Here is a 25701-nt window from a genome sequence, read left to right as displayed (position 1 = left end):
CCAAAGTAAAGGGTGTTTGAGAAACCGTAAGGGCAGAATAAAAATTTTTTAATGAAAAATAACATGTCAGTTAATAATAGAGCTGACCTATGTTTAAGAGGGAAATTTTAATCATGTGCATATTAAATATTAATAACCTATTCTGTTATTGTTATAATAAGGTTAAGTAAGCTTCTCCATGCTTAAGGAAAGAGAAAAAGTAGGAATATGTAACACTGAAAAAAAAACACTGAGAAGCAGAGACATAAGGAAAATGTGTCAACAATAAACAAGAGGAAATGAGAAAGAAGGAAAAGATGAAGGTGGAAACTAATCTCTATGTGTCATTATGACTGCCAGAGTACTGGCAAAGAAGCAGCATCCTTTTATTTCAATTTTAATCATTTCTGAATTTTAATACCCTGCTCCTTTTGTAATTCTCCTGGCATTCCCTATATGCATCCATCCCAGCCAAAACACCAGTGTAAATTAAATGGCACGCAACCACACCACTGATGTAGTTCTCCCAGTAGGACCAATTGAGTGACCAAAAAGCAGAGAAGGTATGACTACTTTGTGTCCCTGTAGACCACTGACCAATTAAGTGACTTAATGTTCTTCAATTCCTTTAATTTTGAAAAGAAGGGCAGTGGTTAGGTAACCCAGCAATATAGAGCCATTAAAAAAAAATAAAGCAAGCCAGTAGTAATACAATAATCAGTGACCATCAGGGCCTGGAAAAATGAGTTTGCTCTCACTGGCACTAAGGAGCATCACATGATTATTTAATTACAGCTCTAATTTTTGTCTCGTGGATGGCAACATATCAACAATTAATAGGGCAAATAGAGGAGACTGCATTTTTAAAGAGACAGAACATTCTACATTTCATATAGAAATACTGCTTGAAAGTGCAATTTATCAGACAGCACAATGCTTATTGAGGCGTATCTGTCCAAATAAAGAAAGTGGAACCACAAGTTTCAAATTTTAAATGTTATTATAAAATTATTACATCCTTTATCTTAAAAAGTTTATAAACAATTCTTCAGGAATGGACAAAAGGATTATCGTATTCAGCAAGTCAAATGAAGAAAAAAAGAAAGAAGAAGAAAGTCAATACAATACAGTCAATGAGACAAAGATTGATTTTGATTGATTTTACTGAGGGTTTTTTTCACAAAGCATACCGAAACTATGGGCTAAGCAGCAACATTGTACCATTGCTGCACAGTACTGCTAGTGAAGAAGTGAAAAACAAAACCCAAAGGAGGACATATATATGATCAGTTGAAAAGCTCTGCTCTAGAACAGTTGGATGCAGTTCCCATTGTGCCTCCTCCTGCAAAGACCACAGTGCTAAACACAGGGAACTATGGGAAGTTCAGTATGTGGAGGAGCATCTTTCACAAGCTGCGCAATTAAGGAGTCTGCAAATGTATCCAAAGAAAAAAATCTCATTTGATGCACCTGATCTTTCTTGCAAATGGTCTCACTTTTCCACAGCGATGTGTGGACCAAGATATGAATCCCATGAATTTACATTATCCGGAACACACCTCAGAAAATACTCAGTATGTGACATGGGAAAAGCAAGCTTCAAATCTCCTCTAAACATTAAGCTTTACATGTGAAAACCCTACCAAATTACTCTTTAATTTTTTTGAATCTTACTTCTCAATATACAAATTAAACATGCTTTTTCATTTGGTATTCTAAAATCTACCCTTTGAACAAGCAAAGAAATTCTGAGTTTGGGCCCTTGCACAGGAGAAAAACCCCTGCTGAACAACAATTATTGCAGAAAGAAATGTAACTACAAAAGAAATAATATTACGATAAATGCCTCATTCCTCCTGAAAATTGTGTAAAATTAAGTTGTTCTCATTGAAGACATGAACATTCGGGATTGGAGATCTTAATCTATAATCTTAAAGCTGGCAAGCAAGAGCTTGTATGTAAAAATACATATCATTCTTTTTATGCACTGGTTACTATACAGATAGCATGTCTCACAAAGACTGTAATTAAATGTCTAGTGCAGAAGTTACACTAAAAAGCATACAGTATTATTACATTACAATGAATCCTTAGAAACTAAAACTGTCATTTTTTAAGTTTTAAGATGCCTTTAATTATTCTTCAGACTTCTTACATTTATCAAGAAAGCCCACCTATGATGAAAACCTTTAATGATTTAAAACCTTTCTAATATGGCTCTCCACAAAAATATTAATTTAACCTTTGATTATAAACATTTTAAAACTCACTCTGCAATTTCTCTCCACTTCATTTTTTGCCTTTGGTCCTTATGTGAGTTTGCATGCATGCACACTCTTTCACATCCTCACTCCCCTCTTCTTTTTCTGCCTTTTATTTAATGTATTAGAATTGAGAATACAGGGTGTGTATGATATTTAGAATTTTTCTCCTGTTCCTTGCAAATGTTTTTAATTACCTGGCTGTTGCAAAAAGACATATTCTAAGTGTAGTTACTGAAAAGGAAATACCTTTGTCGTACCTTTGCATGTGGGTTTGAGTTCAGAGAAGCAATTCTTTGCACTTGTGCTGTACAATGTTTTCCACTCTAGGACAGATTTATGAATATAAAGAATAAATTAATTCTTCAGTGCTCTATGAAACATATATATTACTAATTTTATAGCTGGGTAAATAAACCAGGGGCATATTAAGCCCACGTTTATAGAGGGATTGTGCGCTGCAGCTTCCTTTTCTTTCATATGCAGTTGTGAGTGATGAGCGTTTTCGAAATCAGGCTTAGAGCATTAAGGATTGCAAACGTGGCGTGGTCAGTTATTTACCCAAGATCACATATTTTTGTTAGGGCTGAAACCAGAACCAGGACTCCAGGCACCAGAAAAGATTACAAGAGAGTCCTCCAGGTACAGATGATCCGAGTGCATCACCACTTCTACTGAGCAGCAAGTGGAACGACACACAAATGATTGCTGCTGGCCAAATAAATCCTGTCAGAGCAGGATCCTGGGAAGATGAGATGCACTCGAGGTTTAAAGCACCTCCCTCATCTCCTCAGGTCATATCATGTCATAATGTGCCAAGGGAAGGAGATAGAGCAGATTGTTGCTGGGAATTATGCAAGGCCAACACAGGTGATAGATGCGGCCCATCCTGATGTTCTGCACCAAGGTGCAACTGGAGTGACTGAGGTCTATCTGCAGGCGAGCAGACACTTCTGCCTACCTAACCTGCAGTTCACAACAGAAAAGCACGAGGTGGCGAGAGCTAACTCTTGTGAACCTTCAGCTGCGGAGACATGATTCCAACGGTTCTTTACAGCAGCTCAGAGAGATGAGGTAGCCTACACTCCTGTGAAAAGAAGCCTTCTTACAGTCTATCCTAATCCTGGCATACACAAATGCACACAGTCTCACAGGAGAATTGATCTCCAAAGAGATGGTTGTTATTGGAATTCTAAGTAACTAGCTAAAAGGTGACCTTAGCATAAATATTAAGTGTTAGTGTGTCACTCAGCCAGTCTAAACACCTAACACCGATCCCCTACAAGAACTGTAAAAACTAAGGTATCTGCAGTGATACAGCATGGGAGCATGGGAGGAAAGTCAGGCCCAGCAAGTTTAAAAGGATATATTTACAATTCAGACAGTGCCTGAGGTATATTACTACGCTCTACTGCTGTACTCTGCTATTACAATGCCATTTCTACTCCACTGCACCAGATTAAGGGTAGATTACAGCTGGTACAGGGTATGAGGACCAAATCAGAACATGTGAACAAGATCAGTACTGCAAGTTTCTTTAAAATTAATCTCTACCAAGATTTATACCTACTGAAAGCAATGCAGCTCAGAAACCATTACAAAGTCAACATTTGCAAAGCAACAAAACAGATATCAATTACCTAATGAAGTGTTAGTGATAACTGTGGTAAACTTAGATGCCACAGGACAGCAAATGTTTGAAAACACCTACATTTTTGAAGGGAACATTATAGCACATTCTTTTTGAAGTAACAGTTACAAGTTCTGGTCAGGGCTGTTGAGAGTTCATGATACAGCTCACATGGGAACTGACATATAAGCTAACTTAATGATAAATGTAATGATTTCAGAATCTGAGAGAAAAAATGAACTTCTCGGGTGGAGTTTATCAATGGAATCCTCCAACAGAGAATTTAGAGAAACTTCCTGCAAACTGTGGGTTATTCTCTCCGTGGTTATTTTCAGTTCAACAGCCAGCTATTTGGATGCATTAGTCCAAGATTAAAAGTAACATCAATGGGGTTTTCTGACATGGACTTAATAAAGTTGCAAAATTTCAGTATAACAAGCATTAAGAACTGTAAGTTACTCTTTAACCATCAAACTGTTTTACTTTTTTTTTTTTTTATAGAATCGGTAGCAACTTTGTGACAACTAAAGTTTAAAAAATGCACTTGATTGCATAGTGACAGATTTGCAGAACATTTTTCATCACACACACATATGTGCTTTCAGTTATTAATAAAATGCTTCTGCCCTTAATCTGCCGTTGACTGAATATACAATTTCAGTGACTTGGATAGACAAATACTGTTAAGGAATTCTGTTTTCCCTGTTTGAGATGCAATTCAAATACACTAAGTAAAACTGAATACTATGGCTTTAAAACTGGCTTCTGCATGCCACAGAAAGGAATACTGAATCACTTTTCTATTAAGTTCCTCTTGGACTGGAATGATAACAAAACTTTCTTTTCTTGCTCACCCTCTCCTCCCTTTTTTTTTAAAAAAACAAGGAAGAGCCAGCAGCCCTGGATAACACCACAGGTAGATATTAAAATGGAGACAGACATTATTTAGTGGTGACAGGAATATAAATACATGCACTAACCTATAAACTGGTGTTTACTTCAGGAAAGTAAGTCATATTTTTCCTCTGATTGCCGTGCTGTCAGTTTAATGCAGCGTAAATAAACAGTAGGTGCATGATAGCTTTAAGTAGAAAGTGTTCATTCCACAAGAGGAGCAGATTACTGAAGCCTGATGCCTATAATGGCAAAAGCAGAACTTCCATTCTACCTGAAAATATAGCCCCCCGTGCTAAGAGACTTGTGGCTTTTCTATTAAATTAATTTGTCATAATTCTATGAAAAATATTACATACTCAAAGAACTTTACCAAAAACATTCATTTTTGCAGCCCTCAACTTGAACCATTTGAAAAAACAAAAGCCAATCACTCCTCTGTAATTTCATCATCCCATTGCTCTAAATGAAAGCTTTATATAATCAACCTAATATAACAGAAAATAAAATTATATATAGAATTGCCTATACTTTGAGTTATTTTGTTCCTATAAATATATTCCCTGACTGAAAGTAAAAAAAATCCCCTTTGGAAAAAGCAATGATTTCTGAGAAGACTGTATATACACTCTTCATCTATTAACATAAATTATAAGAAAGTAAAATGTTCCAGATGTGTTTAAACTGTTGTAGAAGGAAAGTTTGTGGCTTCACTGGATATATATTAAATAGATCTAGAGAGACCAATGGCAGTTATGTACAAGAAAGCAATAAAATGCTTCAGTAGTATCTATGTTAAAATAACGTAGTTCCTAGAAATATGACTAAAATATTTCAGTAGTCATATTTCTTCCCATTTTAATTCAGAAATCTACTTGTAATATATTTTTCTATATTATTAATAAAATAATCTCCTCGGAGTTTTTTATTCCCACAAACACAGCTGGAAATCTTAAGGACTTCAAATTTATCTGACAACACTTAGATTAAAAAATAGGTGACAATAAAAAGGTTACAGTGCTTCCAAGAACTGAGCGGTTGATACAATTAAAAGATTTGAGGTGTTTTTCCCCAAGAACACTGGATTTCAGCTGATCATCTCCTAAACGGCAATCGCACACATTTAAACACCTCTCTATCCCAAACCTGAAAGGTAGCATGAGTTAGTGGTTATTTAGGGCTTTCCTGCTCTAAAGTTTTTGTGCTGAATGGGCAGATGTGCCAGCGTTGTGTTCCCTGCAGGACTGAATGTTGGCAGTGCCCATCAGATGGTGCGAGGGCTGCAGGCAGGGCTGGTGCTGCCTGCCCTGCCTTGGGAAGCACAGCAGCAGAGGGCAGGTGCTCATCAGCTGACCCACTGGGCCTACGCTGCACAGAAAAAATGTGCCCTGTTATTGTGGCAGACCCTTCCTGCATCTCATCCTGCCAAAGCTGTGCGTCCCATTAGCGAGTTACGGATCGACTCTGCCTGCTTTACAGTGCTCTTCTTGGGAGTGCACAGCAGCAGCAGGTTAGGATCCACGCGTATGGCTAAAATAACAAGAAAGGAGAATCTTGCAAGAGTTACTTTCCAATTTAAAGTATTAAGAACAAAGAATGTCAAAAGGAAATGGTTGGTTTTTCAAGGCGTACATACAAAAAGCATTCAATTTAAATATTTTTTGTTCCAGTAAACTCTTTTGCGTACAAAGGACTTATTTACTACTACATATTTGAACTTGTGGGAAAAAGGGAAGGAATGCACTGATTCCTGAAATAACTCTACAGTCTTTTTGGAGACTTCAGTCTTCTGTGCTCTTGTTCTACTCTGAACAGTTTTATTCCAGGGCCGAAGGAATTCCTTGGAGTCAGTTGTTTTTTTTCCACTAGCTGTTTGTATCGAAGAGTAGGCATACATAGTATACTAGCCAGTGATTTCAATTTCTCTTCTATTGCCTTATTATGTTTAGACACATGCTTATACGTGAACATGTTACATTTTCTGCCTGCTCATTTTGTTACCTGCTCTGTTATTACACATTTCTGGTCAAACCATTGCTTCAACTTGAAAAGCAAAGTAATGTCAATAATAACCTCAAATAGAATATTAACTAAAAATGTATAAATGTATTAAAGAGCATATAGGAACACTGGACTAAAAAGAGTTCTCTAAAACTCTACAAATAGTGTTGCAGAGTAATTAGAAGATACAATTGCAGAGAACATCCTACATCCATATCTTTACACTCTATGCTTACTGTTTCAAGTTGTTTTTTGAATAGTGCGCCTGATTTGACACATTTCTATCTGGTGATTGTGTTAAATGCTTAAAGAAATAGTGAAATATCTAAGCATTCCTTGTGCTAGCTACAGCTGAAATTTTACACTTATTGTAACCTTTTCTAACAATGTGAGAAAAACAGAGTAAATATATTAAATTTGTTTCACAACAGATGCTTAGGTTGTTAATATTTAAGATGCCTATTCATGCTATTCCTGTCTGCACATTTGTCAAAAATGTAAGCTTGAATGCTAATGTTTGCCAGCAGACTACAGCAGACAAATATACGAATACACGATACCGAAATAATATAAAGTAGAAAGAAGGGACTGTCGCTAACTCTCACCCCAGCAGCATGGACCAGAATGAAAGGGCACTACCAGATCATCTGCCTTCGAGTCTCTGCATCTGAATTTGTGGATGATTTTCGCAGAAGCTCTGCGCTCAGCTGGACCGGGTAACGCCAGCGAAGAGCTTTCGTTAGTTTAAACTCACTTCGGTTTAGGAGCCGGTGCGAAGTATCTCACCAAACTTGCATTTTAGCGAAGTTTCCCTGGCAGTCAGAGAAGCCTGGAGACTGGCAGAGGGAAACTCCGCACCGGGCAGGTGCCTGTCAGGAGCGCTCCGAGCCGGCCACAAAAGCACGACGGTTCGAGCAAAACCTCGGAGACGGAGCGGAAAGCAAAAAAAAAAAAAAACAAAAAACCCAAATCCAATGCTGGAGCGCAGAGGCGAGCTGCCGGCCCCGCTCCCCGGGGCGGCGGGGGGGACGTGCCGCCCAGCGCCGGGGCCGCCCCCGGCCAGGCCACCCGCTTCGCCCCCCGCCGTCGGGGATGCCGCCGCGGCCAGGGAAGAACTTTGCCAAACTTTTAGTTGATTTTTTTTTCTTTTTTTTTTCTTTTTTTTTTTTTTCCCCCTCACCCTGTGGTTCCTCCCCCCTCCCCTCCCCAAGCTCCCCCCGTGCCGGTGGCTGTGGGGAGGAGACGGGCTGGTGGCAGCCAGCGGCAGGTGTGAGCGCCCGCCGCCCGCCAGGCTCCGGCAGCGGCGAGCGGAGCCCCCCCCGCCCCGTCCTCCCCACCCCCCGCAAACCTCGGTAAATCGACTACGGCGGGTTCCCCGGCGCGGCCACGTCCCCCCTCCGTCCCCCCCCCCCCGCCCTTGTCCCCAAGGAGCGACGGCGAAGGAGCGGGACCGACTCACTCATGGGAGCGCGGCGGGCGAGGCCGGCGACACCTCCGGCTTCCGAGGCGCCGGCGAAGTTAATTGCACTGAAGTTCAAGTTGTCTTTTCACCCATCAGGAGTGGGCGTTTAAAGGAAGGAGAGCGAGGAGGAGGAGGGGGAGGGGGAGGGGGAGAGTCTCTCTCGCTCTCGCTCGCTCTCGCACACACACACACACACACACACACACACACACACACGCGCGCCCGCCCGCTCGCTCCCGAGCTGCCTCAGCAAGGAGGAGCCCGGACGGAAAGCACCAGGGCAGCAAGGTACTGGCGTGGGGCAGCGCTGCCTCTGCGTGTCTGTGTGTGCCTACGGCCCCTACGGTGCGCGCTACCCCCGGGGATGGGGCGGCGGGGGCAGCTCCGCGCCCGCTGCTTGCGCGGCTGCGGAGGCACCGAGCGGCGGCTGCGTGTGTGTGTGTGTGTGCGCGCGCGTGTGTGTGTGTGTGTATGTGCGTGTGTGTGTGTGTGCGTGTGTGCGCGGCGTCTCCTCCTCCCCGGCCCCGCGTGGCGGTAGGTCTGACTTGGTGGAAGTGCCGAGCCGGGGGGGGGGTGTGGGGGTGTGTTGTATGTGCGTCCATCCTCGCCGCGTCCCCCCGCTCGGGGAGAGGGACCACCATCCGCGCCCCCCCCGCCCCCCTTTGATCCCCTCACCCGTTCTCTCCCTCCCCTCCATCCTGCCCCCGCTCCTTTATTCCCACACCTGCCCCCGCGCCCGCCCCCCGCCGCTGCTCCCTGCTTCCCTTTCGGGGGCCAGCGGCGGTCGAAGGCGGCCGGGATGCGGCTCGGTGGGATGCGGGATGCCCGGGGTGAGGGCAGGCATCCCCGGGTCGCTGCCCGCCGCCCCGCCGAGCATCACTGCCGCTTCTCTCGCCCGGCGTTTCACCTGGAACCGTGCGCTCCTCGGTAGCGCTGCTGGAAAATTGCCTTTATTCGCGTAACTTCTCCCTGGGGAGGAACTTGTTCTCTTTTCTTTTGTTTTTAAGACTGCCTTTCCCATCTTCGCTGATGCTGGATTTGGAGGTGAAGTTCCCGGAGAATGAACCTGGCAGTGAGTGCAGGTTTCACTGAAAGCTGAGGCAGTTTCTTATTCCCTAGGAGACTGAGAAGTGAGGGGACCCTGGATGTCAGCCCAATCTCCGTTTTTTCATTTGTTTTGCAGGAGATTTGGGGCAGATTTTCTCCTTCAACTCTGGGAATTGACAGGTACAATTCATGCAGGCACCTTTGCGTGTCTCAAGAAAAAAGCCCGAGACCGTGAAGTTGATGTCACTGCTTTCTCTAGTTAACCAGTGGTACGCCCTTCTATTAATTGCTATTAGAAAGTGCAGCCTTGTACCATAGTCATTGAATAATCATTAAACTCTGGAGGATACACAAGCCCAAAGGTTAATAATAGGAATAACAATTAATAGTACTGACCTTGCCAATGGGGATAGTGTTTTTGTCATAGTTATTACAAGGTAATCCTATGTATACTGTGAACAGTGGTGTAAATTTGGACCCAATGTGTGGAGTACCAAATCACTGTAGCAACACCAGAAATTAATTTACCCCATTATTTCCATGTTATTAGGCCTCTGACTTTTTCTCCCTTTAAAATGTATCATCCACTAACTGCTTCGTTTTAAACAGCAATGCTAAGTCTTTAATCAATTCTGACATTTCACTAGAAAATAACATCTAGCTCTCTTACACAGATAAAAATTTATTTGCCTGCAGCTGATTTGTTGTAGTGCTTTGGACCTATTCGTTTCTCAAAGAGGACTTAGATTTTTATGGTCTTTAGGAACTATGGGGTAATAAACAGAAAATCAGTACAAAGAGGGCATTCTCACTTTTATAGGTTTAACTATCCACTCCCTAGAGCCACCTCCTCGCACAGCCACTCTGACTGACTGACTGGCTGACAAACTGGCACCCTTCTATTGTCAAAGACCCATCTCCTTTTATATGTATCACAATCTTCTGACTGTCTAGTCAGTGAGTCCTAATAATAACCATGTTTCATGTCTCAGAAATCTAATAATCAAGTTACTCATTCTTATAAATTGCAGCTAAGCTATTTGGGTTAGTCGCGTTATCCCCACTTTGAAGGCAGGGAAACTGAAACGGGAAAATTAACACGTTTGCCTGAGGCCACACATGGATTTAAGAGTAGATCCAAGACTGGAACTGAATTCAGACCAAGCCTGCTCTTAAAAGATCCTCAAGTGCACTATGGAAAATGCTTCTTTAAAATAAAGAAATGTAATATAAAGCTTATTTTTCATGAATTTTGTATATTAGTCAAAAGGCATTCTTTTTTTTTTTTTTTTTAGATCACATTTCCTTTTCTAAATATAAGATTTATCCAGCTCTTGAAAAATTATGGTGACACCTTTCAACTGCATGGGGCAGTTTACTTTGGAAACAAGAAACATTTAATATGAGATTGTGAGCAGTAATGGAAGCCAAATTGCTCATTATTAGGTTACTGTAAACAATATGCAGTGGGTGTTACAGTGTAGTTACAGGTCAACAAAATATAACGACAAGTCAGGTATTAGTATAGAGAAGGTGTTACTGCTTACCTGGCGTGCATCGGTTTTCACCATAATACTCCTTCAGTGCTTTCAGTATCAAAATACTTAGCATGGGTCCAGACATAGAAAAACACATGGGACAACCATATACTGTGTTTGAGAATTATGATTTATGTCATTAAGCAGTGAGTTTTACCAAGTTGTGTCATTCATGTCAATGAAGCAAGACATATATTGCCTGCCCTTTACCTGTGGCATGTCATCAAAGCTATATTATGGTGTGACTGAGCGCAGATGGCATGCCTAAGAAGCAGGTGTACAATATAACTTTCCTAGTACTGACACATAAATATTTCCTCTTCCTCATTGTCCACCCCCAGATGTTTGCTTGCCCAACCTTCTACAGGAACTGTAGAAAGTCCTGCTCATCCTGCTCGTCCCTGATGGCTGGAATTGTGCAGTCAAAACCCTATAAGGAATAAGTGTTTGCCGTACTTGTGCTGACAGCTCCGTTCTGCACTTTTTTAGATTTGAGGGAGGTGAGTGCAGATCTCATTCAAATAATCATTCTCCAATACTATTAGAATTACCTGCCAAAAATGAAAGTGGCATATGAATCACAATAAACGACTCATGAATTTGTGGATTTAGAGCCTGCCAAGGAGCACCAGAAATCCACGATTTCAAAGTCCCATGAGTTTTAGGGACTTTGAACAATGCATAAAAGTACATTTATCCAAAGACCATCTTATTGATGACCCATCCCGTAAGGACTATAGACATAACCGATTCAAGTGAAGGACAATATTAACTGAAAATAATTCTGCTCAAATCTTTCACTTTAGAGTGAGGTGGTGAATCTACCAATTGAAACTCTGACAGAGGCCCTTCTTGAGGTGCTCCTTACTGAAGCACTACTGTGACATAATGATGTGGAAATAAGTCTGTGTGTGAGAAGAGCTATTGGATCCTCTGGGAAATATCACAGATGCTTTCCAGTTCCTTTCAGACATGTAAATAACTTTATGTTTAGACATGAGTAAAGAGTGGTGGGAAGTGAAGTAGAGCAAGGAGTGGAGTGGGGTTAAAAGGATCCACATAGATCCAGGAGCCAAATAAATGCATATGGCTTTTTCTTCTGCATCTGATGTTAGCTGGGGCATGAAATAAAATGTTCATTATTAGGGAGAAACACTGCATGAACGTGTGCATACTTGAGAGTTAAGTCGACCTCAAGATGGTTGATGCCATCTTCTGCCTGAAATTACAGATGATCAACAGAAATCTCAGTAATGTTCAGATACTTATGTTGTTCCCAAGTAACATATACCTTATCAAGTATGGTTAATTTCTAGCTTGTAATATAGAGTTAATGCTGTAGCATTGAAAAACACTACATGCCACCTAGCATTTCTCATCACTGCTTGCTTTCTTCATGGTTTCCTTTAAGCTAAGCACATCAGAAACTGAAAATAAAATGTTTGATTGATCTTTCCCTCTTAACAGACAAAACCAGCAGCCTAGGTTTTATAATCTGTTTATATGTTAGTACTTACGAAATACAGCAAAAAAAAAATGCTTATTAGCATGGTCTACACATAGCTGTCTCAGCAGCTTGATGAAAAGTTAAGACTTGGTTTGAATAACTATGTTCCGACCGGTTTGGCATAATCTTTTGTAGATGAAAATGGCAGTGAACAAGCATGCTGGAGTGGCCTGTGCATATCTTATAAGCAAGTGGTCATTGTCAGTTGTACCATAATCTCATCTGATGATTCATCTCACTGGTGGCTCAATGTAAGACACTCAGATGACGTTTCCTGAATGCAGCTACTGCTTTCGGTGTATTTTGGCAGTCTTGATTGTTCTACTCTTTGTTGGTTAGATGCCAATCTCCTGAACTTAGGCCTATGCCACCTCGCTACCTGAATGTCTCTTCTGAAAATGTGTTCACTGAAATGGGCATCACGTCAAGAATAACAAATTTATCTGTCCAACTCTAGACTGGCTTAATTTTCCTCCAATCATTCATTGAAGATTAGTGTTACTAGGCTGTGATGCTGCGGAGTACCTCAGTCCATTCAGCTTCTCTTCAAGGTGGTAATCACTTCCTGCTCCACGTCTGTAGCAGGAGATCTATGGTTACCTATAAAAGTAAACTGTATCCTGTAAATGTCCTCTTAAAACTTGTGCTCTACAGAGGAGAAAATCAACTTGTTGCACGTGCATCAGTGACATCAAACACACTTCTCTTTGCGTGACTACCTTCTCCACCTTCTGTCAGTCTAAAATTTTAATTTTTTAAAGAATGGAATGAGTTGTATTAATATTTGTGTGAACCACTTTTCCTGTACATTGTCTGCTCGTCTTTTCTCTTTTCCCTTGGTGTCTGGTTTGTCTTGGCTGCTTTTAAAAATTCTGTTGCCTCTAGTGAGGGACTGCCAGATTAAACCAGCGAAAAGAAACCAGGTGACTGTCTACTTTTACAAATATAGGTTGTGTATAATAAATTCAGGCTTTACATCTATGCAAATTACATCATCATATGATTCTGACTACATGCATTTTTTATCAAATATGGCATATATTTCACAAATTATATTTAACTTATAGTCATGTTGCTATTCTAAATACCTAACAAGAAGTTAAAAGGTGTGTCACTAGATCTTTGTAAATAGGCTTATGAAGACTGAGGAAATGAGAGAAAATAATATCTGGGTTTTTTTTCTTCAATTCGTGCTAATTCCAGTGGAAGGGCTTTTCCTGCTGTAGGTGATAATATAAACACCTCACCACTGAGCTATTTAGAGACACAAGTGCATCTTGTTATTAGGAATTCAGAGATTTTGAAAAGACTTAAACCAAAGCATGACCAGAATGAGGAAGTTTTAAAGCAATGTGTCTTTGGTCTGGAGTCTACTGCATCTGGTTAGTAAAGCCTTCTGCTAATGTTTTGTCCTGGAGTAGAAGACATTAGTCACAATGTCAAAATAAATATTTTTACTTCCGCAAAATTATATTTTCACCTCAGGAATATTGTGAAGTGAAAATAGGATTTAGCACAAATCTTCCTCCGGGGTTTATCTACAGACAAGGCAGTTTGAGCGTAAAGCCTTCAGCCTTGCAATATGATTCCCAACCGTAGGTGCACCATACTTTGAATAATCAATCTGTCAGCAGAGCTATGACAAGGATTATGCCGTGAAGGTAACAACTCGATGCTTCCAGTGTTAACTGTCCTCAACAACTGCTGCTGGTTTGGGTTTTTTTTTTTTTTTCATAAATAAAAGATATTTTGGTGAGCGCAAAGATGTCTGTTAAGACTTGTGTTTCTGGATGGTGTGAAATGTGGGACTCTGGTGGAATAGAAGCATGTGAACAAACAGGTGTGATTCAAAAAACCACTGCTAAGCAGTTGCCTAAACCTCAAAGCACTACATTTGCCTCTCATGATTCATGCCTTGGAGTTAGTTCCTTTTCCTCCTGAGACTCCTGAGTGGCCTTTCAGGAGTGGTCATGCCCAGTTCTCTGGACCCCAGGACCATGACATTCCTCCACTCAAATGTCCTGGTTGACCTGACCTCCTGGCCACACCTGGAGCATGCCTCAGACTCACTGACACAACTCACTTGACAAAATGCAGTAGGGTCACAGTGGTAATGATGGTACATATTCCCAGGACTTTTTTATTTATAATTTTTTGAGGGGGATGATGTGTGTATTCCACAACAATTTAGCATAGCAAAGACAGAAATAATCCTGAGGAAACTCAGTGTGTGCCCCAGCCCTGGGAATAACCTAAACAGTAGATTATGATCTAAGGAATCTTGAATTTGTTTGTGCTCAAGGGCACTGTTTCGGCAAAAGGGTTGAGACTGTCTTTTCTAAAATAACCATCAGCATGATGGTCAGAGTCTTCCCTAGGGTGAGAGGAGATGTGGGTTGGGGCCTTTCAGGGCAAGAGAGATGAATCCCATGATTGCATGAGTGTTCTAATCACAGAGTTGTCGTATAGAGGGAGATGGGAAGCCAGCTTCTCCTCCAGCTATGTTTTAATAAAACATAAGTTTTGAAGGAAAGATCACAGGAACCTATTTTCATAAAAAGAATCAGGGTGTAGATACGGAGTGGATGGAGGCATCTCTCAGACAGCTCTGGGTAGAGCCCTGTCTTTAGAGGCAATCCTCAGGTAGAGCCTTGGCTTTAGAGGGAGGCAGGATTTTAGATTTGGGACAAACCTCATATTTTCCCTGGTTAATTCCAGTCAGTTTATGTTGAGGTCAAGACATGCTGTGCTGGCTGTTTTCCAGGCCACCCAAGTGTCTCTCCATGTACACTGCAGGTAAGTTGTACTTTTAAAACATGATCCTGGATACCTGGTAGGGAATCATGGGCCAAAAAATTCAATATTGGAGCACCAGAATCCTTTATAGGATCGGGCCGTAAAATGATATAAATCAGTATCTGTTCATTCAGAACAGTTGGTTTCGTATAAACACCAATACTTAGTATCAGCTAGTAACTGTTCTCTTAGTAGAGTTTCTGCACTATTTTTGTTTGTATCACAAATGACAGCCCAGGAAATTGTTGGATTGCATATTATTTATAATGAAAATTCTCGCTGTGTTTCCCACTGGAAGCTGTAATGGCTAGCATGGCTAGAGACTCATATTGGTTTGAGTCCTTTGGGATACAAGGTTAGAGTTATATTTTTATGGAATTTAACTAAATGAAAGTGAAAATAAATACTAAAATTTTGACCTTTTTTTTTTTAGGAAAATGTAATGATATTCAAAGATGCTTATTTCTCCTTTAAAAATAATTTCATATTATCTGCTTGCAAACTTCCAAAATCAAGGCACAATATATCCCGCCAGAAAAAGGCAACAACATGATGGCAGTCCAGTGCACAGTCCAGTTACCCCCGCCATGGGGTAACTGACTGCTTTTGCCACATACAGAATATATGGGCACAGTTCAGACAGTCTGTCCCATTCATGTTTCTTTCCCCAAACCTGCTCGATACAACTGAAGAGGAGGTTACAAAGCTACTCTGGAACCCTTCCACTTGTGATCTGCATCCTACAATATGGAATATTCTAAATGTCATGGGCTTTCCCTAGCTAACAAGCTGGTTATACTGGCTATGCATGAAGATACCGATTTGGGTCTTAATTAACATCTGTAGTTTAATCATACAATTTGTGATCCTGAGAAATCTGAACTGTAGACTTTCTGGTTTTTCTGATGACAGAAAAATACTATAAACAAAACGAAACTAAAATAATGTTTTAGCACATAAAGAATTTGTACCAGCTGTGGCTATGGTAACTTTTGTTGAAAACTGGGAATTCCGGAGATTGTATTTTTCAGTGCCTGCTGAAGGTTTTAAAGGTAATAGACATGAGAGTAATACATTAGCAACCTCATAAGTTTTTTAGTGTTTAAGTTTAGACATCATTCTATCTGATTTTACAGGGGCTAACTCTTCTGCAGTGACAGGGCTGTAAATCTCCAGCTAGGCTCAGTTTTATTATAAACAATGTTGACCTGAAAGAGAAAATATGGAACAAATTGCTGTGAAAGTGGATTGGCCTGTTCAGTCTGGTGACCTAGTGAAGCGGTGCTGGACTTTATAATCTTCATTGCAGACAGGTCTTCATTGTTGAAGGAAGCAGGAAGTGTAAAGAGGGCTGTAATTGCATATTCTTTAATAAGAAATATAATTGTTGCTTTCTCCAAACATATCTCAGACAGATTTTAATAGTGTGTATGCACTGAAAAGACTCTGAAACACACCCTTCTACCCTACTTTGTTCATATACATTGATATATTCTAATGTATTTACACCCTCAAAAAATGTAGTCCATGTAGAGCATTTCTGATGTACAGGGTTCCTTACTCTTTTTTTCCTTTTAGATTGACTATGGTGTAGAGAAATACAATGGAGCAAGATTCACTAAGAGAAATAAGAGGTCCAGTAGATATATTACTTTAGATATTTTGAAGTTTCTGTCTTAAAATAAAGCTTTATAGTGGTCATGATTATAGTGGTCAGTCTTTACTACAGTGTCAAGGCCATGCCATCTTACATATTTGTTGAAATATCTCCAGTTGCTCAGCCTACTTAAAAAAAAAAAAAACAAAGAAAGCTTTTTTTTTAAAATAAATGAGACTACCAATATATATTAAATTATTTTTATTTCCATTGAGTATAATATTTTAAAAACTTTGAATTCTTCTTTCTGTGAAATTTGAAGTTAGGAAAACATTAGCTTTTAATCCTAGGAGACTTAGACCTTCAGTCTATTTGTAGAAAAGATACACTGTGGAGAGTGGACTCATAAGATTCTCTGTGATGACCTGACTATAATAATCAGCTCAAAAATGTTAAAGGTTTCAAGCTTTGTACCCATAATGTTTTTTTTTATTCACTACACACAAATAAAAACTGCATTGTCTTGTGAATTTGACACTGTCTTTAGTATATATTCATCTTGAAAGTAACTGGTGTGAGTTCATCACTTCCTTTTTTATATCTTCCACTAATCAGTCACCCTTGATAAAGGCTTCACTTGCTCAGACGACCTATGTGTGAAGTATCCCAATTCTAATCCCTGGGAGGTATTCAAGTGTGATCTATCTGATGAAGGAAGAGTAGAACAGTGTCTAGTATCTACTGATGATATTTATGCAACTGGGGTCTAGAAAGAGATTTTATAAAAAAGGATATATGCAGGAAGAAGAAAAAGACCACTACTGTTTACCATAGTTCATAGGATTTGTCTCTTTCAAAACCTTGTGTCAAGGTAAGTTGAATCTGTGCAAGCAGAAAAATGAAATCGTGGTTTGCTACTGCTCAGCAATATTCATGCAGTGAGTCAAGTCAACAATACTGAGGTTGAGAAGAACACAAACCAAGGAGGTTGCCCATGCAAATGATACATCCTGGTTTCTTCCTCATGAACTCTTCCATGAAATCTTGCTGCACCCATCTTGATTGCATATGCTAATCCTGGCTTCTTAATTGACTCATAACAGATTTATCTGGATTTCCAACTTCCTCTTCTCTTTTGAATGTTAATTAAAAGAAAAACGATTACACTTATGATATTCATGACAACAACAGAGTTTTCTGCTAGAGATGTTCAGAGCCAAATTTTTCTTTTACTCATATGGGACTATTCAAAAACAATAAACTTGAGACTGCTTTGTGCTTTTGGTACCATGTAGTGAAAAATGGCCTTAGCAGGAATGGAGGACAGTTCATATAGTATATCTTCCAAATTTTACTTCATACAGTAAAATTGAGAAAAAGCCCCCAGCTTCTAGAAAAAATTATTTGTAACAAGTCAAAAGAAGTGCTTGTGCGGACTTGTATATTCTCCCTTTCTTCCCTAAATTAGTGGCTGTCACTATTAGGTTTGCAGAATCAAGAAAAGGAGGGCTCCAATATTCTCTATATGGAATATGGAGATTTTGAGGTATATCCCCAGCATAGATAGCTAATTGTCCTTTGTTGTTTCTTATGCTAGATGCAGAATTTGTTTATTTTTACTCAGGATTTAGGAACTCTTTAAATAATAGTTGTTATGGTTTTCTTGTCATATGAACAAAATGAGATTTAATTAAAGGTCTTCTTCCTTTTTTTTGAAAAAAACTAATTCATATTGTGAACTTGCACAGGGCTTTTTTTTAATTTGTTTTTTTGGTTTTGTTTTTGTTTCTCCTTAGCAAGGCACTTTGTAGTTATAGTCTTGCTTGGTAACCCACCACATTGTTGTTGGTGGTTTGGGGTTTTTTTTGTATTCAGTAGATTAAATCATACTATCCTATTTGGGATCTTCCCATCATTACAGCTTTTGCCACCCATAACCTTATTTTATGATCAAAGGGGAAATAAAAGGAAAGCAGTAATGTTAATAGGTTTTCCCATGCAATCTCTCTGGGAATGGTCTTTTTATAAAAGTGTCTTGAACTTGACCTCTTCAGAAGGCCCAAAGGTCCAACACACATTTTTAAAGTTGCATTTAAATTTTAATATTTTTATTCTGTGAAGTCATTTAAAACCTGGCCCTCAAAACACAAAGCATAAATCTTTCAGGGCAGTCATACAGTAAAATTGATGTGTGCGGAAGAGAAATTCCGGAAAACCCCTAAAGCTCTGTTGCTTTGCTTTTCATGTTGTTTTATAGATACGTTCCCTACAACACTACCAAATAATCAAACAAAATCCAATGAATAATATTGTGATTTCATCACTCTGGCATTTGAACTTGCAAATATAATTTAGCAATGAATTAGAAGAGGAAAAGTTTTGCATTGCCCCACCCTCATTATAAAAATGTTCTTCAGAGCCAAACATTTGAGACATTAGGAAGATTTACAGTAATAATATAAGTAGCTATAATGAACTTGGGAACAAGGGAGTCTTGTAAGAGATTCTCAGAATGAGAGAGAGGTTTTGCAAGCAATTCTATCAACACTAAATAAATATTTAGGAAGATTGTCTTCTCTTAGTGATTCTGTATAATAATTGTAGTGCTAATAGGAAGAATATTATTTGAATATGAGAAGATATGTATCTCTCAGTCCATACAACTTGTTTGTGTGGGTGCATCTAGTTCTCATTAAAGGTACTGGTTTGACTGTCCTGATTGCCATGAAAATAAGTTAGCTTTGTCAACAGCTGTACGAGGTTTCCAGCCATTCTTCCAAGTTCATCTGAGGGCAATGTTTTCTGTCTGCAATCTCTTTTTTTTCTGGAATAGTGAACAAGGCACACGGATATGACAGGTCAGTTTGATAACATACTTGGAAAGGAAAAGAGCACATGTTAAATGACTGAACTTGACCTGTAGGTGGGGGTCACACCATCGCCCATCACTGCAACGTCAGTGTACACTCTCCAAGCTTGGTAACACAGAAAATTCCTATTTAATCTTCCTTTCTTTATTTGTGCAAAGTTCCTAGCTCCAGTTTCTAAATCTGAATCTCTGACCATACCAGTAAACAGAGAAAACTGGGTAACAGGGAAAGTCAAGGCATGAGGGAGGTAGGCAAGAGTGTCTACCAGTCACATCTGGCACGTCCGCCCTGACAGCCCTGTTCAGTGTCCTGCTGCAAAGGGAGTGGCAGGGTTGGAGCATGACCTCTTGTTCCCAACACTCACTCTGGCTTCCCGTGAGCAAGGCTGAGTTGAGGATGTGAGCACAGAAACAGGGAATCCCATTGAAATTGCTGGAAAAAAGCTCTCATTAACTTAATGAGATTTGGAGCATTACGAGGGAACTCCAGCTGGAACCAGATCTGAACCCAAGTACGAAACATTCCTGGATATACTACCACAAACTTGTTTCAAGGAGAATATGTGCTCAGACGTACAAATGGCTAGATTCTGATCTCAGTAATGTCAGTGTGAGTCTCTTAACTCATTTAAACTGCACTCAGACAACTAGCCCTGAAGCCTGAAGACTGCAAAATGAAGATGCAGAAATGCTACAGGAGACTGCAGAAGGAGGGTGGAGCTATGAAGATTTAGCCACACACCTTGCTGGAACACCTTAAGACAGGTAGACCTGGCAGCAGTTGTTTGAGACAGGACTTTCATCCTGCATAATCACTACTTTCCATAATTAAGTGTAAAGTCTGCCTGGGTTCATGCTTCATTGTGCTGTAGAATAGCTATGTTCAGATTCTCAATACCATTGCTTTCATTTCTTTAAGATAAGTAGCTGAGCTGCCACGATGTTGGGCTTCTTGGGGTAAGAGGACTGCTTTACGAATATCAAAAAGATGAATGAAGGAGAGAGGAAACATATTCTTCCTCCACCACAATGTGATAAGGCAGCAGGCTGGGCTCAAAATAGGCAGAGGAAATGCTGAATGACCCAAGTGATGACAGGCGTGGTGGCATCTCCTGCATGTATAGAAGACACTTGTTTTGTCCATATGTCTCCATACTGTAGTGTTCTCTTGGGGTGATATTCAGACTGCAAGTGTAGTCTGAAAGGGAAAGTCAGTTTTTGTCCATCTAGTTCACAAACTTTCAAAAAATGTCAGTAGAATAAAGATCTCTGTGCTAAGTAGTCAGTATTCTTTTCCATTTGTGGAAGAAACAAAAACTCTCGCCTCGATCAAAGTTAATGTTAGTTTTCCCGGAATAAGTACTGGCCCTTGATAGAGTTTTGACTTGTTACCTATTTAAGAGTGTTTTCATTATTTTATGATTACTTACCCAGCATTGCCAAATTTAACTTTTCTTTTTAAGTAATTTCATGCTCAAAGTTCACAGAAAACTTAAGATGTCATCCATCTCTTTTATTTTAACTGATTCAAAGCAAACCCCATTTCTTAAAGCAGAACCTTTTATTTCACATTGCACATCTGAACTTGCAGTAAGAGAGACTAATACAAAACAAATAAAAACTTTCTTTTTTGAAACTTTCGAACAAGTTAAAACACATCCAAAGCTCTATTCACAGTAATTGATACTAATTAAAATGCTGAAGCTGCATTAACAAGAAATGAAAAGGAGTATTTTGGGTCTTATCTTTTGCAACATGAATGTTTTTCATGCTCAGCTTTTCATAAATGTGGAAATATTATACCTTATATTATTTCCGTGGTAAATGCTATTGCTGTTTGGCATTTTATGGGGTGTGGTTTATAATTTTATTAACACCATCTGTTGTTTAAAAGATAATATAGAATGTTTAAAAATTACCCAAAATGCTGGTGTACACAGAATCAGGAGCAACATTTGCAGTTTGCTCTTTGCCTGGCAATTTATCTGCATATAAAACTGATTCATATTGAAGCCAGTTGATTTAACTCCTTATGGTTCATGTGATGCTTTAAATATCACCACTGGACTATGCATTAAACACTACTGGTAACATGAACACATTCTGTATCTGAAACAGTCTGCTGCCAGACCTTTTTGAAAATGCTAAAGGGTAAAATGGGAAATGAAAGGCCATATTATGAAAGGACTAAGGATCTCGAAGATCATCTTCAAACAGAATTATGTGTCTTTAAAAGGGAAAGGCGGGCCAGCAAGATGAATGAGGAATGGATTTGTTTGTGTGACTTTGTTTCTGCTAGAAATACTTAGACACATCTAAAGGAAAAAAAAGTTTTTAATTACTGAATACACTTTTTTTTTTTTTTTTTTTTCCCCTGAAGCTGAATGGAAACATAACATCATAGGCAGGTGGTTTTACACATTTCACTCCACCCACAGCTTAAGAGCAGAGCCAGTTAAAATGCAAAGGCAGGAGAGGTCATAAATACAGAAGGTAAGGGACACTTGAGTGAACTTGGAGGAAGATCAGTGATAAAAGGCCAGGAGAAATGTCTGTGGTTGGCCTGCATCTTGGCCAGGTGGAGATCTATTTTGCCTTTGCTTAAGAGGCAAATCACCACGGCCTTCTCTGTTCTTTGTCTACTGCCTAACTACTTGAAATAAAAAGACAGTTGCATTTAGGGAGAAAGGTGAGACAAAATACTATTGGCAGTCACAATCTGACTCTTCCGGATTTATGGGGCAGAGTCAATTGCTGTCTTTTGCTAGCGATGTGTGAAAAAGAAGATACTTTCCAGCATGATTCCCACAAAATAAAATCCATAACACTTTGGCTTCTAGCTACAGATTTCCTATCATCTGAAGAATATGCTGAGGAAGTCAAGTCACCTGTTATGAAGGAACGGGAAAAACATCCCAAGAAAAGGCCCATCAGACAGTTACTGGCTGCCAGCACAAAATGGTGAGACAAACTGTGCTTCAACCTAGCAAGAATTCAGGTGACACATTTAATTTAACTTGATACCATAACTTTACCTATAAGGAAAAATGGCCTAACATAGTTATACCAGGGGAAAAAAAACCCTTCCAGCTATTTTTGAGTAGTATTCACATTCTGGGGTAAAAAAACCCTAAGTCCAAACAAACAGACAAAACCCCTGGCATGGGTGTGCACACTGTATCTTGGAATTAGTCTGATTTTTATTCTAGAATAATTATTCCACTCACAATGCAGAGTAATTATTCCCAAATAAAGTATTTTTTTTTATTGCAATGAAGTGTCCATCGGGAGCTATCATGGAGTAGTTATCCCAGAATTGCTGTGCTGCTTAACTTCCTCCCATGTAGACAAGCCTTAAGAAATCATATCCGAAAGAAGAAGATCAAGGAGAAAAAAAATGTGTCAGTGCATGTGTTACAGCATAAAGTGTGAGTGCTAAAAGTTATACATTGTAATGTAGATGATGTAAACCACACATTTATCCCAGGAAGGTACATGGTAACAGCAGCAGAAAAGGCTTTTGTGCAAATGTGTAATAAGAATTCACACCTTTCCATTTCATTTAGAAGTTACTTTTGAATATTTCAAATTGAGCTTTTTTTTTCTTTATTCAATGCAGATGTACTGTTTACTGAAAAATTCTATGATATTCCCTCTGTGATTAACTGCAATGTTCAATCTTTTGGAATACAGTAGTCCTGGTATGGTGCTGGGTCATATCTTCTGAAATGAGCTGAAATGCTTGACCTTTGGAGTGTGCCTCAACAACAAATTAAACTCGAGGGTGGAATGAGGAACATTATATTAGTTGAGCCGGTACACCTCCTGTTATATTAATACTTTACTGAGATGCATAGTGCAGTCCACCCTCTGCCTTGCTTCAGGCTGAGTAATGTATAGTCATGTTTTCATGCTCTCAGAACTTCAAAAAAAAACCCCATGAAAACTATGTATAAGTCAGAAGACTTCTGGAAATTGGTTCTGGGCAAGATTTTGATTATCTTGCCACTTTATGTCACTCTTAAGGCTTCCTAATCTATGAGTGACCCAGACAGGAACATCTTCTCTGACTCCTGTCATATCTTGATGACAGAGATACCCTTATGGTATCCCTGGTGTCCCAATCTCATCTCAGGAACATACTGTGTGACCTGCTGTTGGACTTGTCCCCACTCCCTCTGTTGCTGTGGTATCCCTGGCAAAGCCCTTCTAACACTTGGTCCCTCACATGGGTCCCACCAATATGCACACATCTTGTAGTACGCAGCAACTGGTGCAGCTGGAGAAGGCAGAGGAGGAATATAATATTCAAATGTGAAATAGAAAGTGCTAGTTCTGATGGGAGCATCAAAAAAGGCCGACTAGATGCCATATCTAGAGGACAAGACCCCCTGACAAACACCAACATTAACTTTGTGCCTGGTGCGCAGCACCTAGCTGGCAAAAGCAGCCACCTCTCAGCCCAACTCCAATGTTTCTTGGCTGCTCAGGGTACATATCACAAGCCAGATAATACTGAGATGGCCTCCCAGGCAAGTACAAGCAACCGTGCACCTGTAATTTTGGAATAGGTGGACAAGCAAATATGTGTTTTGTTTTAATTTTCGCCTGAAGCAGGCAGGTCTCCCATCTCAGGGCAAAGGCTGGTGGACACTATCTTCTGGAAGGTCAGCAGGTAGCCCTCCCAGATCTGAGCAGAGCAACTTGTCTTTTACAAACCCACATCTCTTCAAAATCTGAGTGACTGCAGCGGGAGAAGGAACTCTGCAAGGTCTCTGCCAAGCCTTGTGATGACCTTAGGTCCTGCCTCAGTGGACACAGCTCCGGCAAGGGAAGAGCCATGTGCAGTGCCATCTGGGCCCACACTGGCGAGGTGACCCTCCCTCCGGCACTCCGGCTGCGGACACCTGTGCTTCTGCCTGCCTCCAGAGCCCCAGTCCTTACTCCTCTCTCAGATCTTGCCCAGGGAACCACTCAGGCGTCTCCCTCCATCTCTCCTCTCTGCGGACAACAGTGATGAGCCACTGTCTGTCCACCCCAGCTACTCCAGCTCGGCAACACGGGCAGTCAAGAGAAGGATCTTGATTGCCCCTGTACTAGGATGGTGGAGATGTCTGTTCTGCCTCCTGGGACCCTCACTGGCCCCTGCAGCCACACAGCAGACATTGGCACCATCAGGGACTGGCTTGCCTTCTGCCACCACAGGGTCTTACAGCTTTCCAGCCCCCAAAAACCAGGGGAGGATGTTTGCCTTAATGTGCCTTTTGTTTCAGTGAGTCTGACTTGAGACCCTCAGCAAGTAGGAATAAATTTACAATCAGTATTGAGAAGAATTTCTCAAATCCTCTAAGGATAATTTCCTCAATACATGAATACTTTTACTAATTTCTTGTTTGGGGAAAAGTGGGAAAAAATACACCCACTAAAATACAGGTTTGGGAGGGGTTGTTTGCTTTCACGAATCTTCTAGCTCTTGTTGTGTTTTCACCTTGCTCAGCAGGACTGCCAGACCTTTCCCTTCCCATTCTGATACTTCTTCTTTGTGATCTGGATGCAAACAGTAATTGTAAAAGCATTTGAATTTTTTAAAAACATGTTGCTGAACTTTCTTTTTTAAGAATTGTCAGTAATGTTCTGGCTCAAACTGAGAGCTGGCTGATGAATTCCATGCTGGAATGATATTATTCCTTTTTTTTTTTTTTTTTTTTTGGCACCAGATACTTGTTCCTATTGCTTTCAACTATTTTCAGTCACAAAAATAAAATATTTGTGCTCATTCTGATAATCAGCCTGGTTTTGCTCAATTTCTTAACTGTGATGTTGCTGGGGGTAACCTTGTTACCTTTTCAAACACCAGGAGAGGATGTCACAGTTAATTCCTTTGCAATAAATGGGGTAGTCTGTTCATAAACCATGGAGGTATTCACGTATTGGCTTGCACTTAGTTTATGTTTTCATAGTTTTTCTCCCTGCAGTCCTGATTGTTAACACTAGAAAAATGAGCTATACTACAATCCAAGCTAATTACTGTGTTTTAACACATTTTAAGTAAGGGTAGTGCTGTTTAAAGCCATGTCAGCAGGTTGCACACTGATGGGAATATAACTCCCTTTATTACTC

The 25701-nt window shown here is 40.1% G+C and overlaps 1 protein-coding gene and 1 long non-coding RNA gene across 6 annotated transcripts in view; one reads left to right on the top strand and one right to left on the bottom strand.

Moving 5' to 3' along the window:
- The window catches only part of SATB1 (SATB homeobox 1), a 92040-nt gene extending 83684 nt beyond the window's left edge, over positions 1 to 8356 (bottom strand). For all 4 annotated transcript variants that reach the window (XM_054057512.1, XM_054057517.1, XM_054057519.1 and 1 more), the window contains exon 1: positions 8225 to 8356. The gene's annotated coding sequence lies outside the window, so the exon portion shown is untranslated. The remainder of the gene's footprint in view (positions 1 to 8224) is intronic.
- Positions 8357 to 8400: 44 nt separating this feature from the next.
- LOC128851129 (uncharacterized) lies at positions 8401 to 25120 on the top strand. Of its 2 annotated transcripts, none has more exons than XR_008448396.1 (3): positions 8401 to 8515; positions 9235 to 20346; positions 22422 to 25120. It is a non-coding gene; the product is annotated as an uncharacterized LOC128851129 (long non-coding RNA). The 2 variants fall into 2 exon arrangements; XR_008448397.1 differs by lacking the exon at positions 8401 to 8515 and having other exon boundaries at positions 8522 to 9543; positions 10306 to 20346.
- The last annotated feature ends 581 nt before the right edge of the window (positions 25121 to 25701 follow it).

This window comes from Cuculus canorus, chromosome 2 (genome assembly GCF_017976375.1).
Source record: "Cuculus canorus isolate bCucCan1 chromosome 2, bCucCan1.pri, whole genome shotgun sequence".
Classification (NCBI taxonomy): domain Eukaryota; kingdom Metazoa; phylum Chordata; class Aves; order Cuculiformes; family Cuculidae; genus Cuculus; species Cuculus canorus.
Note: the sequence above shows the minus strand (reverse complement) of the source record. Positions and strands in the feature narration are given on the sequence as shown.